Here is a 17,073-nt window from a genome sequence, read left to right on the forward strand (position 1 = left end):
TAGTGGTTTGAGTTTTGGACTAGGACTTTGGGATTTTGAATCCTTGCTCAGCCACGGAAACCCGTTTGGGCAAGTCTCAGTGTCAGAGGAAGGCTATGGCCACCTCTGGATAAATCTTGCCATGAAAGCCTTGTGATAGGCTTGCCATAACTCAGAAACAACTTGAAGGCACACTGCAAGAACAATGGTGAGTCTGAGAGAAAGCCCTTCCCTGAGGATCTTAAAACTTGGATAGGCTTGCATAGGGAGGTATGGCCTTTCCCAAGCCATATGTAGAATCAAAATATTGTAAAATATATGGAAAATGGACACCATCTTTACAGCCTCTAACTAGTGCTTGCCCAGCTTCTCACTTGACATCAACATATAACAACAGCAGGGCTGGAAAGCATTTAGTCTTCCAGATGTCATTGGATTGTAACTCCCAGCAACCCCGAGCATGGGCTATAATTGGTTAGGGCTGCTGGGACTTGCAGTCCAACAACTTTAGAAGCATGCATGGTTTCTGTTTCACATGGGAGATGGGGAGAGCCTGCAGATACACTGCAGAATTGATGGAGTTTGACACCCACTTAACTGTTATGGCTCCATTCTATGGAATTCTGGGATTTGAGGAGTAGCCCAGGGAGCTGGGTATGTTTAGCCTGGGGATAAGGAGGTTCAGGGGTTATATAATAGCCCTGTTTAAATGTTTCAATGGATTTCTTATTGAGGATGGAACAAGCTGTGGAACCAGAGCTCTCTGACAGAGAAGACTAACTATCTCACAAGACTCAGAAGTCCATAGCAGTCAAAGCTGTGTCAAACTGTATTAATGCTGCAGTGTAGATGCAGTCTCAGTCTCGCAGAGTTCCCAACTGGGGGGAAAAAGCATTCTGCAATAGTCTTTTGGTCTAATCTGATGAGGCAACTTTGACATTTTCCTTATGTGCTTGGACAGACAACAACAGGGCCTTGGGGATGTTATCACAGAATTAGTTCCAGTAGCTGCAGTTTGATAAATGGATTTCCATGGGTTGGAATTGGTTGAGTAAACAGACTCGGTCCTTAACTGCTCCAGAGTAGGTGACCTTCATGACACCAATTAAGATGCATAAGAGTCTGTATGGGTTTCTATGGGGAAGCTCACCACAACAGCCCAGTTTGCAGTGTCTATGTCTCATTGTAGCAGGAAACAAGCCTATCAGGCACCAAAAAGCTGACAAATGATGCAGCGGTACACAAAGTGACCACTAGGAATGCTATATATTGCTGCAGTCAATCACTTCTTTCCAATGCATTCTACTATTTTGGTTTCTGAGGGACCAAAGGATTGGTTGCGATTGGAAATAGAGAAGTGTGTAACCACACTTGCACAAACAGGTATGTATCTACAGGTGGCAGTAAAGGAAGGTAATTAGGAGTTGTTGATGCATTTCTTCTTTGTTTTACTATTGCTTTCTTATCTGTAGAGTGATGTTCTCAGATGTGACTTTACTTTAGGGATATTATTATTTGCTAATTTTATTCTCAGAGGAAGCAGCGAATAGGCTTAGCAGTTCCTTTCTTGTGAGAAAGTCTTTTGAAAATGGCATAGTTTTGAAAGATTATTTGCAGTTCAAGACTTATTCTGTGCAAAACTGGCAGAATTGCACAGGAACCAGCATTTTATGCATGCACAAAAAAACAAAAACCCTGCACGAAATATTATTTTCTGCACAGAAAAAAATGCTGCTTTCTGCGCACAACAACCATGTGTGAATTTTGCATCAAAGAAGTCTCAAACTGTGAAGATTCTTGTCTTGACCCCAGCTTTTTGGGCAACAGGGTCTTTGAACAAATCAAACCTCTCACTAGAAGTGGAGATGACTAAACTGAGATTGTCATACTTTGAACGTATCCTGAGATGACATGACCTATTGGAAAAGACAATAATGGAAGTGGAAGACAGTAGAAAAACAGGGAGACCATGGTGCAGAAGGATTGACTGAACAAAGAAAACCATAGCCCTAAACTAGCAAGACCTGAACAGGTCAACTGATGACTGGAGGCCTTGAAAGTCTCTCATTCATAAAGTTGCCATAAACTGAAGTTAACAAAGGAATCACGAAGCCTTTAAGATGTTGTCGGACTATGTTTTCCAGTAGCTGTAGCCAGCACAGGCAAGGATGAGGATTGCTGGGAGCTGGAGTCCAATAACATCTGGAAGAGTATATGATTTCAAGTCCTGCTTTCGAAAGAAGGAAATGAGTGACAAACAGCTGCAAAGTTTCTGGCTGGTTGTTGAGACTTTGCCAAAGACAGGCAGGTTTCCCAGGGTATCACACTGCCTCTTTGATGGATGCCAGAGGGAAGACAACACATGATCTGCCCATGGCTCCCTAAGCCACATGGGAACCACCAAGGAGCCCTCAGAGGGCAGAAACAAATGGCAGCTGGAACCTAGTCAGTCGCCAGCAGTAATGGCTTTTCCAAAGAAATGAGTGACGTTACTTAAAATACATTTCCTCTGCTTACAAAAATAAAAAATAAAAAAAAATACAAACTCAGTTGTTATCAAGCAAATTGCTGGGGGTATCCTAAGGCTCCAGATACAGAGTCTACATGTCAGAGTTAAACAGGAGAGACCTGGATTTGAATCTTGAATCAACCATGAAGTTTGATGAATGGTCATAGATTAGCTGTTACATCTTGGCCTGGCCTGCCTCAAAGTGTTGCTATGGTTGTATATCCACACTGCAACAATAAAGCACTTTGACACCACTTTAACTGCCACGACTCTATCCTTCAGAATCCTGGGATTTGTAGTTTGGTGAGTTATTCTGCAAGAGAGCTCTGGTGCCTCCCCAGCCTACAACTCCCAGGAATCTGTAGGACAGAGTCATGACAGTCACAGTGGTGTCATGAGCCAGCATGGTGTAATAGTTTTAGTATTGGACTATGAGTCTGGAGACCAGGGTTCAAATCCCCACTCAGCCATGGAAACCCACTTGGTGACCTTGGGCAGGTCACACTCTCACAACCTCAGAGGATGACAATGGCAAACCCCCTCTGAAGAAACCTCCCAAGAAAATCCTGTGATAGTTTACCTTAGGGTTGCCATATTGTCAGAAATGACTTGAAGGCACACAACAACAGCAGCAGCAACAACAACAAGCTGCTTTATTTCTACAGTGTCAATAAAATTTTAAAATTGGACTGGGGAGTGAAATATGTTTATTGTTATGTTTATTGTTAACCTGAGTGCCTGGGTGGGAGAAGCATCTGTCATGATTTGTGCATTTCCTCCAAAAGTTACTTTGGCAACAGAGCCTTCATTCCTGTATTGTTCTGTACTATGATTCTACAGCCCTGTTAGGGGCACAAATCAATAAATGAAGCAAACCTTATCACTGAATGTCAGGGCTTCACCTGTTCAACATCTATATTATGAGATTATTAAGGTCCATTTTTCTGCCCCTAAAAATTTGTGGCAAATCATATGGTAAGGAAGAGAAAAATTTGGACTACAGCTCCCAGTATCTTCAACCAGCAGGACCACTAGGGGTTTCGAGAACTTAGGCCCAGTATAGACCAGTGCTTTGCACTGGCCTGCGGCCGAAAGTAGGGCATGGGAGAGTGGAGCGTCCGCATACTCCTGAGTACTACTGCATGCTACAGGTGCCATATTGGTGTGCCACGGGTGCCATCTTGGTGCATCGCTTACACGGCATGTGTGACGATGACATGGCTCGGGCACTGCATCCAAATGGTGTGGTGCATGATGGACGTCACAGTGCTGCTCCAGGGTGCTTATGGCACCTCAGCAATAGCAGAGAAAGGAGCCACAATCTGGGGGAGAAAGGGGCAGCCTATGTCTGCCCCTTTCTCCCAGTTTGTATAGGCCCTTAGTTTAAAAACTGAATGTCTCCAAACTCTAGGGTAAATCATGCTACAAACCACCCTGGGCATAAAATACTGTTTGAAAACACTGAAATTCTGGACCATGTGGACCACTACCATGTCAGAATGCACAGGGAAGCCATTGAAATTCACAAACATCTGGATAATTTCAACCGGAAAAAAGAAACTCTTAAAGTGAACAAAATTTGGCTACCAGTCCTGAGGAATAGCAAAATGAGGACTCAGCAAATGCAAATGGGAAACCACTCAGAGTCAGGGGCTTTCCCAGCAGATAATGATCACCGATTAGCAGACACTAATCCTCTTTTGCATTAGCCTCCCAGAACAATACACATGCAAATCACTCCTGCATTCCCAGGCTCACACAGTGTGTGTGTGTGTGTGTGTGTGTATACACACAAACACACATACACCCAACTTTTTCCAGGCAAGCATTCTCTGAAGATGCCAGCCACAGATGCTGGCGAAATGTCAGGAAGAAACTCTTCTAGAACATGGCCACATAGCCTGAAATACCCACCAAAAACTAGGAACATTGGCCTTTAAAACCTTTACCACCCACATTTAGCAGAGGAATTTGGCAGGGAAAGAGGGACTTGCCAAGACCTCTGGAATGTGCTTAGTGGAGTGCTCAGCCTCCACTACTTTCTCTGAGTGATGAGATTTCATTTTTCCTGTTCTGCAATTTGTTTTGAGGTGAGAAGCTTGGAAGAGGAGTGTGAGAATATTTTCAAGAGGGCATGGAACTAAATGAAACTCTATCAGATCTAACATCCAAGCACTGAGCAGTTTCCTGAGAAACGAATGCAAACCTGTTCTTATTTCCTATATACCAAGGGCTGGGGATCAGATGATCCTCTAGACATTGTTGGATTCAGGCACCTTCCAGAAAAGGCAGAGCTGTTGTTGTTGTGAGTCTTCAAGTCATTTCTGATTTACAGGGATGCTTTGATTGTGATTTCCTGCATGGCAGGGGGTTAGACTGAATGGCCCTTGCGGTCTCTTCCAACTCTACGATTCTATGATTCTAAGGAGAAGATATCAGAGGGTTTTCATCAACAGATTGTTCACAGGAGATTTGCTGTTGACTTCCTCTGAGGCTGAGAGAATGTGACTCGCCCAAGGTCCCCCAGTGCATTTCCATGACTGAGCAAGGATTTGAACCCTTTGCAAATTTCTCCCAGGTGTGGTTCTTCATTCAGCTTTGCGTCTGAGTATCCTTGTAGCATCACAACAAACTTTAACAGACTCTGAGAGGGAGAGAAATTAGCTACAGTCATGCCTCAGCAGTATCTAACCTGGATTACTATTGCTGGCTGAGGGATTCTGGGCTCTGTAGTCCAACTTCCAAGCTATGGTTCTACTCCTGCTTGCTTTCTCTGAAGATGCCTGCCAGAGATGCTGGCAAAACATCAGGAATAATCTCTTATAGAACATGGCCACATAGCCTGAAAAACCCACAAAAAACTATGGATGCCAGCCATGAAAGCCTCCAGCTTCACATCCTGCTTGCTTCTTTAGATCTCCTTTGGTGTCCTGTTTCAGTGTCTCTTTGCCATGATCTGAGACTTATTAGGCTGGCAGCTGCTGAAAGGGACTCCTTTGTGGTAGCTCCCAAACGTGGATCTCTTTTTCTTGATTGTTGTGAGGCTGGTTTTCAAAATGGGGCTTTGAGGGTGCTTTTTAAAAAAAATTGGGGACCCCCCCATAACATTTATACTTAGGGCCCGAACAGCTGCTTCGAGTCACTTTGAAGGTATGCTGTTTAAATGACACACACATCTTAAGAGTCCAGAAGCTGCACCAAAGCTGTGCTCCAGCCCTTAGTGTGCTTTGGCATGGCTTCCATCCTCTTAGGACACATGCATCATTTAAACAGCACACCTCCAAAGTGACCCAAAGCAGCTTTATTTTGGCCTGTCTGTTCAGGCCCTTAATTGCCTTGAGGCTTTAGTGCTAAGGCAGGATATAATCAAAGAAGTTTAAAAGTAAGTTTAATTAAACTGTCCTTTTTTGTTAGAGCATGGTGTAGTGGTTTGAGTGCTGGAATATGACTCTGGAGTCCAGGGTTCAAATCCCATCTTGGTCATGGAAATTCACTGGGTGACGTGGGGCAGGTCACACTCTCCTTGGCTCTGAGGACAGCAATAGCAAACCCCCTCTGTAGAAATATACCATGGTAAAAGGAGGTTATCGCATGGAAATTTAAGTTGGGGCACGGGATGCAGGCAGGAATTATCACATGTAATTCACTGCTGATTCCGCCGGCCCGGCTGCATTCGGACCCCAGGAGTGCTTCAGAGGCTGCTTTTTCAAGTAGGAAAACTCCTGGCTTTGAAAAGCAGCCTCTGAAGCATGCCTGGGACCCAGGATGCAGCTGGGTTGTACTCGGCCAGCAGAATCGATGGTGCATCCCGCGTCCTGGCTGCATCCCATTAGGATGCAAGTGAGTTAAATGTGCATGCAATAAGCTCCTTAAAGTTGCCATAAGTCAGAAATAACTTGAAGACACACAACAATAACAATTTGTTAGATAACCTCTAACTTAATTGCTAGCATAACTGATTTCAATTAGTTAGTTCCAGGCACTGCTATTAACACCTTAGTAGCTGCTTCATTTGCTCATGATGATCGCAGCATCAAGGGATGACTCATGGGTGTGAATGTGTCACAATCCCACATCAGAAGCTTATCCCGTGGGAAAACAATTCAATTTCTTTTAACACTACATTCAGCAGCCGACTCAGCTATGGAATGTGTTAAGTCACCATGCTCATGCTTTTAAGTGAACCTGCACTTAGTCACAGGAGAGAAACATATCAGAACGCCAGAATGTATGTGTGTGTATTTTGGGAATACTCTCATGCTTCTTGCATGGCTATGTTATTTATTTATAAAATGCATTACTCACTTCTCTACTGCTAGAAAGAACTGATCAAAGCAACAATGAAGAATGGCAACAGAATATGGAAGACACTCAACTAGCATCCATACAAGTTTGAAACAAACTCAGACCAGTGTAATATTTAAATTTCTGCAATGCTTCATGACATAACTTTATCAGAGTTTGGAAAAGTGACTTTTAAAGAGCATAACTCCTAGAATTCTCCCCAAAAGTATCTTTTCATACTTTTGTTTTTAACCTGCAAATGAAATACATAATACATAACAGAGAGGACAAAGGATTTTCCATTCTGATTGACTGTGGTTCTCAGTTAGTGCTCCCCCCCCCATCTACTACAAGATGGGCAAAATATGGACCACTCAGAAGTTGTTGGACTGAAACTTCCAGCATTCCTCACCATTGGCTAAAAGAGTTAGGGCTGCTGGAAGTTACAGACCTGCAACATTAGAAGAGCCATATTTTGTCCCCACCTGATCTTCTGCCCGAGGGTACTCCTAATAGGAGATGCCAAAAACTGCATCTAAGACCTTCCCCATACAAGGTACGCTGATGACACCCAAATAATTTTCTCTATCTCTCCGACTGATGCAGTGACCAGGGATGGCATCTCTCCTCTCGTGACTTGTCTGGAATCGGTAATGGGCTGGATGAGGGAAAACAGACTCAGCCTAATCCAGAGAAAACGGAAGTACTCGTGATAGGTTCTCCCGGCCCGGGGATGGCGGTGGTTCCACCTGTCCTGAACGGGATCACGCTTCCTGTGAAAGACTCAGTACGCAGTCTGGGGGTGCTTATTGACTCGTCGCTCCATCTTACTTCTCAGGTGGATGCGACGGTCAAGAGCACCTGCTATCAGCTTCGGCTGATACGCCAGCTGCGTCCCTACCTGGACCAGAGGGACCTTGAAACTGTAGTACACGCTCTGGTAACCTCTCGATTGGATTTCTGTAATGCGCTCTACATGGGGCAACCCTTGTATCATACCCGGAAGCTGCAACTAGTGCAGAATATGGCAGCCAGACTGGTCACTGGTACTTCCAGGGCCAGTCATATAACACCTGTGCTTAAAGACCTTCATTGGCTGCCTATTTGCTTCTGGGCGCAATACAAGGTGTTGGTTATTACCTATAAAGCCCTAAATGGCTTGGGCCCAGGGTACCTGGAGGACCGCCTCTCTCCGTACAATCTGCCCCTCACACTCAGATCAACTGGGCAGCAATTATTAAGAGTTCCAAAGGCTAGACTAGTTACTACCACCAGGAGGGCCTTTACCACATTGGCCCCCAACCTCTGGAACTCGCTGCCTGTTGAGCTCTGCTCGGCCACCTCCCTGGCCCAATTTAAGAAGGGGTTGAAAACATATCTTTTTGAGCAGGCTAACCCCTGACTCTATCCCCCGGTATATTTTCTCACCCCTCCGTCGTCAGCTGGTTGAGCTGGCATGAGTTTGCTTGTTTTTATTGCAATGTTTTAATGTATTTTAATATGTTTAATTGTATGGATTTTCTTGTTGTACACCGCCCTGATTTTTAGAAGGATGGTATAGAAATACATTTTTATTATTATTATTATTATTATTATTATTATTATAAGGTGTGTGCTCTACTAGTGAACTACAGATCCCTCCCCAGAACTATTTATCATGGCTTTTCTTCCTTATAGAATGAGAAAGATGACAGAAGATATGTTGGTACAGTTAGCCCTCTGTACTCATGGAATCTGTATCCACATATTCAACCATCCATTCGTTGAAAATATTTAAAAATAAAAATTCCAAAAAGCAAAGTTTGATTTTATGTAAGGGACACCATTTTACTACCCCATTGCATGTAATGCAGTGTGACCATCCATGAAGGTATGTTGGCACAGTTGGCACTCCATAGCCAAGGTCAGAAGGATTCTGTATCCATGGATCCAACCATTCACAGCTTGAAAATATTTGTTTAAAAATAAATTCTAAAAAGAAAACCTTGATTTTGCCCTTTTATTTGTAACGGGGCTTGAGCATCCATGGATTTTGTATCCACGGTGGATCATGGAACCAAACCCCAGCAGATCACTGTACTTTTATTTGAATGCCATGTGCAGTTCAAATGTGGTCAGTGCTTGATAATGTGTCATGCTGATATCCCAAGGGGTCTTTCCAAGGTGTCAGGTCCTAGGATCATGCTGACTTGGCAACCTTACTAATACACTTCTTAGTCAAGACATATTGGCACTTTGAATTGCATCACTATCGGCTTCAGGGAAATGTCGTGAAAGGGTGTTTGTGTGAATTAGTCTAGACTGGCCAATTTATGTTTCATGACTGTAGAGATAGCAAACCTTTTCCAGCCCGCTACAACTTTCATGTAGTAAAACACGCAAGTCTTCCCAGAAATCTTCCAGATCATCTTGGAAAAACTGTCCAGGAGATTGATTTCTTTCTAAACTATTTATTTCATGATTTTCAAACACTTCAAGTGACAGCTAAGTTAAATGTACACTGAAGCAATGCAAAGACATGTTGCCATCCATGAGAATGGCTCAAAGAAAAGAAAAGAAGCAGAATATGCATTTTAAAAAATGATTAAATAGATTAAAGAAACAGACCCTGACGCATATGCCACTCTTTTAGAAAAGCGGTAAATGTCAACAATTTGGGAATGAAGGTGATGCTTGGGTTAACCTAAATCCAGTACCCCACTCACTCCTAAGAACTGATAGGAACAGTAATGTTTTCTTTGAAGGAGTTTTTATTTGTAGCCTAGATCAGTAGAGGGAAAATGTTTTTCCTCTTTAGGCAGATTTCTTTCTGGGGAAAGCTGTTGCAGGACAGAGACGATAATTAACAACAACAACAATTTATTTATTTCTTACTTGCCTCTCCCTGTGGATTGAGACAGAGAACAACAACAAATATCACAACACATATAAAACCATATACATGTTTTATACATACTTTGTTCTTTGTTGTGTTCCTTCAAGTCATTTGCAACTTATGGTGACCCTAAGGCAAACTTATCATGGGGGTTTATTGTCAAGTTTCTTCAGATGGGTTTTGCCATTGCCATTTTCTGAGGCTGACAGGGTGTGACTTGCTCAAGGTTACCAAGTGGGTTTCATGGCCAAGCTGGGATTTGCACCCTGGTTACCAGCATTGTAGTCCAATGCTTGAACCACTATGCCACACCAAAATATTTATAAAGGCCTATGAAACCAATACTTATTAAAATCTATCAACAAATACTTGAAAATCATAAAATTATTTAAAAATAATCTAGATAGGGCTGCTGGAAAGGGCTGGTCTTTACTGCTAAATTAAACTCAGACAGTATCTCGAGTTGACAAATCTCTTCCAGCAGGTCATTCCACAGTCTTGGGGCGGCCAAAGAAAATGTCTTCTGGGTAACAGTCAGCCTAGTTTTGGATGTCAGAAGTAGATGCCTCCAATAGGACCAGAGTGTATGAGGAAGATTATGCAGGAGAAGGTGATCCTTGAGATAACCTGGACCCAACCATGTAGGGCTTTAAAGGCAATAATCCCCACTTTGTACTTTATCTGGAAACTAACTGACAGCCAGTGGAAGGATTTTACTATTGGTGTGATGTGCTCACTCCTAGATGTACCAATAACTAATTTAGCTGCCATGTTTTGAATGAGCTGAAGTTTCCAAAGCTGGTACATAGTTGCCCAACGTGGGTGGAATAGAGGAAAAAAGTGGTTGGGGCCACAACTATTCCCTTCCACATCCACCTATTTATATATCTATCCATCCCATTTTTACACCTTCCTTCTTTCCTTCCTCTCTCTTTGGGTCCTTTCACACTAAACCACTGTGGCATTATGAATCCACTTTAACTGCCATGCCAATATCCTATGGAATCCTGGGACTGGCACTTTAGGGAGCAGCACTGAGAATTCTCAACCAGAAAGCTCTAGTGCCCCAGCAAACTATAAACCCAGGGTTCCATAGGAAGCAGCTATGGCAGTTAAAGCAGAATGAGTGTGTGGCCTCATTCCCACTACATTATAAACTGGTTTTCTAAAAGATTTGAAATGGTTTAAATGACCCTTGTTCGCACTTGAGCTGAATCGCTGAAGCGGTTTGGCAAGGGAGGGCTGCACTAGACCCATTTAACATGCTTCTTTTTGATTATCATTTTTCCAGTAAATCAGTTCAGTACAAGTGTGAATGGGATGCAGATCAGAATAGATTTAAATTTGCCCTTTAAGTTTGCTGGCCAGCTAAAGGGGGTCCATTTTGAATCAATTCATTAGTAAACGTGAACAGAAAGTGCAATATTTTACAACATGAAAATGCGATCGAGGCAAATGTAGTGTGAACCATGCTCTGCTCACATTTAGATTGCACCCTGTTTAAAGTGGAATGAAGTGTTTTAATTGTGTGGGGACTTCTCTCTCTCTCGATCTCTCGATCTCTGGCTCCATCTGCACTGCAGAAATAATGCAATTTGACACCACCTTTTCTACCATAGCTCAATGCTATGGAATCCTGGGATCTGTAGTTTTGTGAGATATTTATCCTTGATTCTCAGATAATTCTGGTGCCATAACAAATTACAGATCCCAGGATTCCATAGCACTGAGCCATGGCAGTTAAAGCGGTGTCAAATTCCATTATTTCTGCAGTACAGATGTGGTATATGATTCCCCCATTTTTCCCAAAGATAAGATAAACAGTGTATGTGAAATGTTTAATCAGTTTTGATGTTAGAAAATTTATATTACTGAGCCTCAAAGGGGAAAAAAAGCAGGATTTCTTCAAATTCCTGTTAGTTACATATTGTTTCCGACAATCATTTCATTTGTACTGCAGCGCATTATGCAATGCACCTCTTGGGTCAAGCCAGGTTTTTGTTGATTCCTCTTCCATTTGGTGGTTTAAAAAAGTCACCCAGCTGCAAACCCTCCATCCCTGCAGTGCCAAATATATTCCTAAGTGGAGCAGATCCACCTTGTGTGTCCTCTTGTTTTTAGCAATCTGCAAATTTCCAATTGGATTTTGTAAATTAAGTATGAGTAACAAAAAATCATAAGTTTCCAGTGCTGTGTAGTGCAGATATAGCTCAGTTAACATGACATGATCCTGTGTGTTACTTCTCTAACAGAAGTTTTAACAAAAAGCGGGGTATAAACAAAAGTTTTATTTATTATTTATTTAGAAATACCAGAGGTAGAAATAACATGGAGATAATATGGATAGATTCCTACACCTCAAAAAAAGAAGAGCAATTCCACATGGTTCAAGATATTTTTCACTCAAAACAAAATGAATCAAGATTGGCAGCATAGGATTCGAATCCCCACTTGGCCACAGAAACTGACTGTGTGGCCTTTGGCAAGTCATGCTCTCTCATCCTCAGAGGAAGGCAAAAAGAAACCTCTTCTGAAGAAATCGTGCCAAGAAAATTGTCAGGGTATGTTCTGTTTCACCACCCCAACAAAAATCCCATGATAAGCTCATGTCTTGGGTCAGCAGAAGTCAGAAATGACTTGAAAGCACAGCGCAACAAGGAGAAATGGACCAAGCATATTGGGTAAACTGTGCATAAGTAAACAAAAACATTTGGGATCTTCTTGAGACCACTTGAAGGCCTCTTCCAAAATGCATCCAGGGATGACTTTTTCTTTCGCCAGCATTCACTTTTTAAATAATTTCTTTTCTTTTTTTTGATGGCCAAATATACAGGCTTATGCACTTTTTAAAAACATGCTGAGAAGTACATGGAGAGGCAGGATGGTCTCTCCATTTCTTTCTGTATTGCTATTCATGCATGCTCAGGGATTCTGGAGGCAGATGCCTTTTACGTTGCTTGTTGTAGGCAGGTGTGCATCGCTACAGTCGGATGGACTAGAGCAGAATCCCATTCTTACCCAGTTCAAGTTTTATTATATTGATTATTGCATACACACTGCTGCAACCTGACACTGAAGGTGTTTGTCCAGCCCTCCTTCATCATCCTTTCAGTGTTGATGCTGCTAAATAATTTCCAGATAGATAGATGACCAGGAGAAAAGAGGCGGCTGAGCAAGCATACGAAGATTTTGTAAAAAAAAAAGAGATTCTTTGTCAGAAACTTTGTTAATTGGCGTATTGCCTGAAATATCTCACTTTTCAGGGAAGTGGGAAGTGTAAAATATTTTTTTAAAGAAATACTGGCATCTATTAAAGCTTCCAACTGCTTCATTTTTACATTCTTCTGTATATGCCAGATCTCTTTCATAAGCAGTTTTTTTTTAACATGCATTTTACTGTTTTCCGAAATTATGGCAGGGGTCAGATAGTGCCTAGGAGCAGGAACAATGTCCAGAACCAATCAACCAGCATGGCCACTAGGGAATTCTGGGAACCAGAGCCCTAAAAGTAACTTTCTTAAGCTCTGGCAGTACCTGAAGAGCTGCTTTGTATATAGTACATATCCCATTACATGGTGGAGGAATGGAACTATCCCTGCACACCTATGATCTGGGTAATTTTTCATGTGAGTTGAGATGTCGATACAAATGACTGAGCACATGGGCTCTATTTATCGATTTTTCTCCTCTCAACTAGGTCACAAGTGTCATTATAGTGTCATTCCTACCACTGGCCAGAGGGAGGCAGACATCACAGGTAGTAGAGCTTGGAATTGGTGGGAAAGTGCTGGAGAAGAGAGTTCTGGTCTGTCAGCTTTTTCTACATGGAATGGAATGGAATCATGATGCCATCATGTTTTTTCACCTTGTCCAAGAAAACCTCTATGGCCACATTCAGTGTATTCATTTGCAGTTGGAACCAATGGTTAGGAACCTGGGCTGTGCAATGGGGGCTCCCTGGGGCCCATTTTGCTACTGGGAACTGGTAACTGAAATGTAATCTCTATCACTTTACAACACAATCTCAGGCTCCATCTGTACTGCAGAAATAATGCAGTTTGATACTGCTTTAACTGCCATGGTTCCACCCTATGGAATCCTAGGATTTGCTGTTTGTTGCAGCACCAGAGCTCTCTGACATAGAAGTCTAAACATGTCACAAAGCTTCAAATCTCAGAATTCTGTAACCTTGAGCCATGGCAGTTAAAGCGGTGTCAAACTGCATTATTTCTGCAGTGCAGATACAGCCTCAGTTAACAGTTCATCAACATGCATTGAATGGTGCTCCTTGGAATCTAAATGTGGACAGAGCTAAGGCACAACCATGGGCGTAATTCAAATGGACCTCTCCATGTGCCAGATTTTTTTTTTTGTGAGGGGGGGAGTTGGAGGCCTTTATGGGGTACCCTTTCTCTATGCTGCAAATTCTATGCCCAATCCTCACAGGTAATGCATACCAGGCACATCAAAAGGGGTGGGGTGCACTTGTATTCCCCTTTGTGTGGAAAAGTCAGACTTTCATACAGCATGTGGATGGCAAAGGGGAGAATGGTGTATCTGCCAGATATGTCAGCAGTGTATGACTTATTTGCATGTTCTTTCAATACATGGGGCAGGGTGCCATTTATTTATTTATGAATGATTTTATCTACCTTCTAATTCCCCAGCATGCAAACAAGAACGTTGATTAATCAATTTAAAATCCTCTCCTTCCCCCTGTTTCCTTCTGTCTCTGCCTGTGTACTTCTATTAGTTTAACAAAAAGCACATGGCCACCACAGCCTATGACAATGATGTAGACTGTTTCTGGAGTTAACCAAATGTTTAGGACAACCTCCCTTGAGACTAGATGACATCAAAAACTATAGTGCACTCAGCTCCTCACACATATCTAGGGTTGCATTTCTTGCCGTGTTGTTGATCTCAGAGAAATTGCCAGCAGCAACTTTCCCCAATCTCCCTTTCTGCATTCCAAAAAGAAGATCACAGACAAATACTCTTGTGGCTATTTCCCCACCTGACATTGATTATTACATTATTAACCCTCCTTCGACAAAAGGTTTAACCCTATAATAGTGTTGGTCAAATTTCGCTCATCAAAAAATTGCCCAATGTTTCTAAACATTTTTTGCCAATGATAATAATAATAATAATAGCAGCTAATTTTAGCTTTGTTATCTATCTCACAATTTTAAGCACCCCATGAGAAGCATGCTCTTAAGATATCCAAGTCACCATTCCACCAGATCTTAGGGCATTTCTCATTATGATATGATTGATCTCCAACAGCTCTCTTGGTCTTCTGTAAATCTCACCACTCTACTAAAAGTATGTCCGTCTACACACACACACACGCACAAAACATTTAATGGATTCACACCAGCTTGGTTGTTGTCTGCACACCAATGATGTAAATACCTTTCTACAGTCACTTTGTGTATGTGTGTACATGCCTTCAAGTCACCTATTGACTTATGGCAACCCCATGCACTTCATTGGGTCTTCTTAGGCAAGGGATACTCAGAGGTGGTTTTGCCAGTTCCTCCCTCTGAAATATAACCTACAGCATCTAGTGTTTGCTGGTGGTCTCCCATCCAAGTACTAACTAGGGCTGACCCTGCTTTGCATCCAAGATCAGATGGGATCAGATGCCTTTAGACTATTTTGTTGTTGTTGTACTGTATGCCTCATTTCCAACTTACAGCAACCCTAAGACAAAGCTATCATGGGATTTTCTTGGACCGATTTGTTCAGAAAAAGTTTGCCATTGCCTTCCCCTGAGGCTGAGAGTATGCGACTTGCTGAAGGTCACCCAGTAGGTTTCATAGCTAAACTGGGAATCAAACCTGGTTTCCAGAGTCATAGTCCAGTATCCAAACCACCATGCCACACTGGCCTTACCTGACCTTTAAAAGAAAGAGAGGAGAAGCCTTCCTTTGCTCACACAAACAATCTTCTGTACTCTTTTGCTCTGTCCAAAGAACAGCCTCATCCTTACCTGACTCTTGTGCTCAGTTGAGAAAGCCCAGCTTTTGCTTCCAGATCCCAGAGTCAGCCAGCAGTTCTCTTACTCCATCCGAGTGCTAACTCCGATGCTCCAGCAGCCAGACTTCTTTGGTTTACTTTGACATTGACGTCAGAGTGCTTTTTCAAGCATCCAAAAGAACTTTGGCAAAAGGCAGGAAGGGAGGTATAAATATGCCGGCTTTAGAAACTGTCTTTGTGACTGGGAGATGTTGGAGCGTGTGTGGGGGCGTCTTGCCAGTAAATAGTGTGTGTAATGCCCTGTGCATGTGTTTTATTTCTCTATTACACATCTCTCTATCTTGCATTGGAAAAGCAAAAGAGGTTTGCTGGGGGCTTGCTGGACACATTCCCTTTGGGAGGGGGATGCAAATCTTCAGTTGGTTTTTTTACATGAAAGAGTGAATAATATGAAAATGTTTTTGCCACCAGAGTGGGATTCTAAAAGGTATTTTTACACATTTTTGATAGTGGGTTTTTTTTTTTTTTTTACATCATGCAACTTTTTTGGTGAAAAATTCATTTCTGCAAAAACCTTGCCCCTAGATCTTGCATCAGGGCTACAATGCACAACTTTATTTTTGAAAAAACATATCTTTATTATTTTTGTTATCATTAAAATCTCCAGATTATAGTACTTCAAATGTATCATTGTATCAAGAAAAACTTCCTACCTTCAAGTACAGTAGTTTGCACTAATTAAATCATAATGACTTTCAAGTCTGCTTATATTTACAATTCTCTACCTATAGACAACTCTTCTAATTGTCGCATTCCTCCTCTTAATTTTATTTCCATAATATTAAAGTAATTTTAATACAGATGACAACTTAAATATTAAAGTAACCAAAAATTCTTAATAGTCCTACTTGTTTCTTGACGTGTTTTCTAAGAGTTTTTGGAGCCAAACCAAAAATATACACAATCAAATATCTCATTACTATATGCCTGAATGTCTTACCACATTATTCCTCTATAAAGGAATAAAGTTATCAGATTAACCAAACAAAATCTTAATAAAAATAATTATGTGTATCAATCCATAAACCTCATCATATATTCCTCACCCCATCTGTGATTTAAATATTTTATTAGCGGTTCCCATTCTTTAGCAAAGCAGGCAGTCGATCCATGTCTTCGTAAGCAAGTCAACGTGTCCATTTCTGTTAACAATGGACAACTTTACGACATAGTTGCCACTCTGAGAAGATACACAACCCTTCCAATAAATTGTGATGATGCACATTGGGTTACCTCACACAGGTTCCCATTGTGCAGCAGGAGCTCCCATTGTGCACTGGGGCACTGTCCATGACATCCCATTATACCAAGGGGACCCCCCCCCCATGGCACCCATAACAACAGAAGTATCATGCAATGACAACACTTCTGACTCCACTTG

The 17,073-nt window shown here is 42.0% G+C and overlaps 1 protein-coding gene across 1 annotated transcript in view; it reads right to left on the reverse strand.

The window, feature by feature from the left end:
- GPR20 (G protein-coupled receptor 20) overlaps positions 1-15,728 on the reverse strand; it is a 49,023-nt gene extending 33,295 nt beyond the window's left edge. The window contains exon 1 of the mRNA XM_042464549.1: positions 15,646-15,728. The gene's annotated coding sequence lies outside the window, so the exon portion shown is untranslated. The remainder of the gene's footprint in view (positions 1-15,645) is intronic.
- Positions 15,729-17,073: the final 1,345 nt, after the last annotated feature.

The sequence above is a fragment of the Sceloporus undulatus genome, chromosome 4 (genome assembly GCF_019175285.1).
Source record: "Sceloporus undulatus isolate JIND9_A2432 ecotype Alabama chromosome 4, SceUnd_v1.1, whole genome shotgun sequence".
NCBI lineage: Eukaryota > Metazoa > Chordata > Lepidosauria > Squamata > Phrynosomatidae > Sceloporus > Sceloporus undulatus.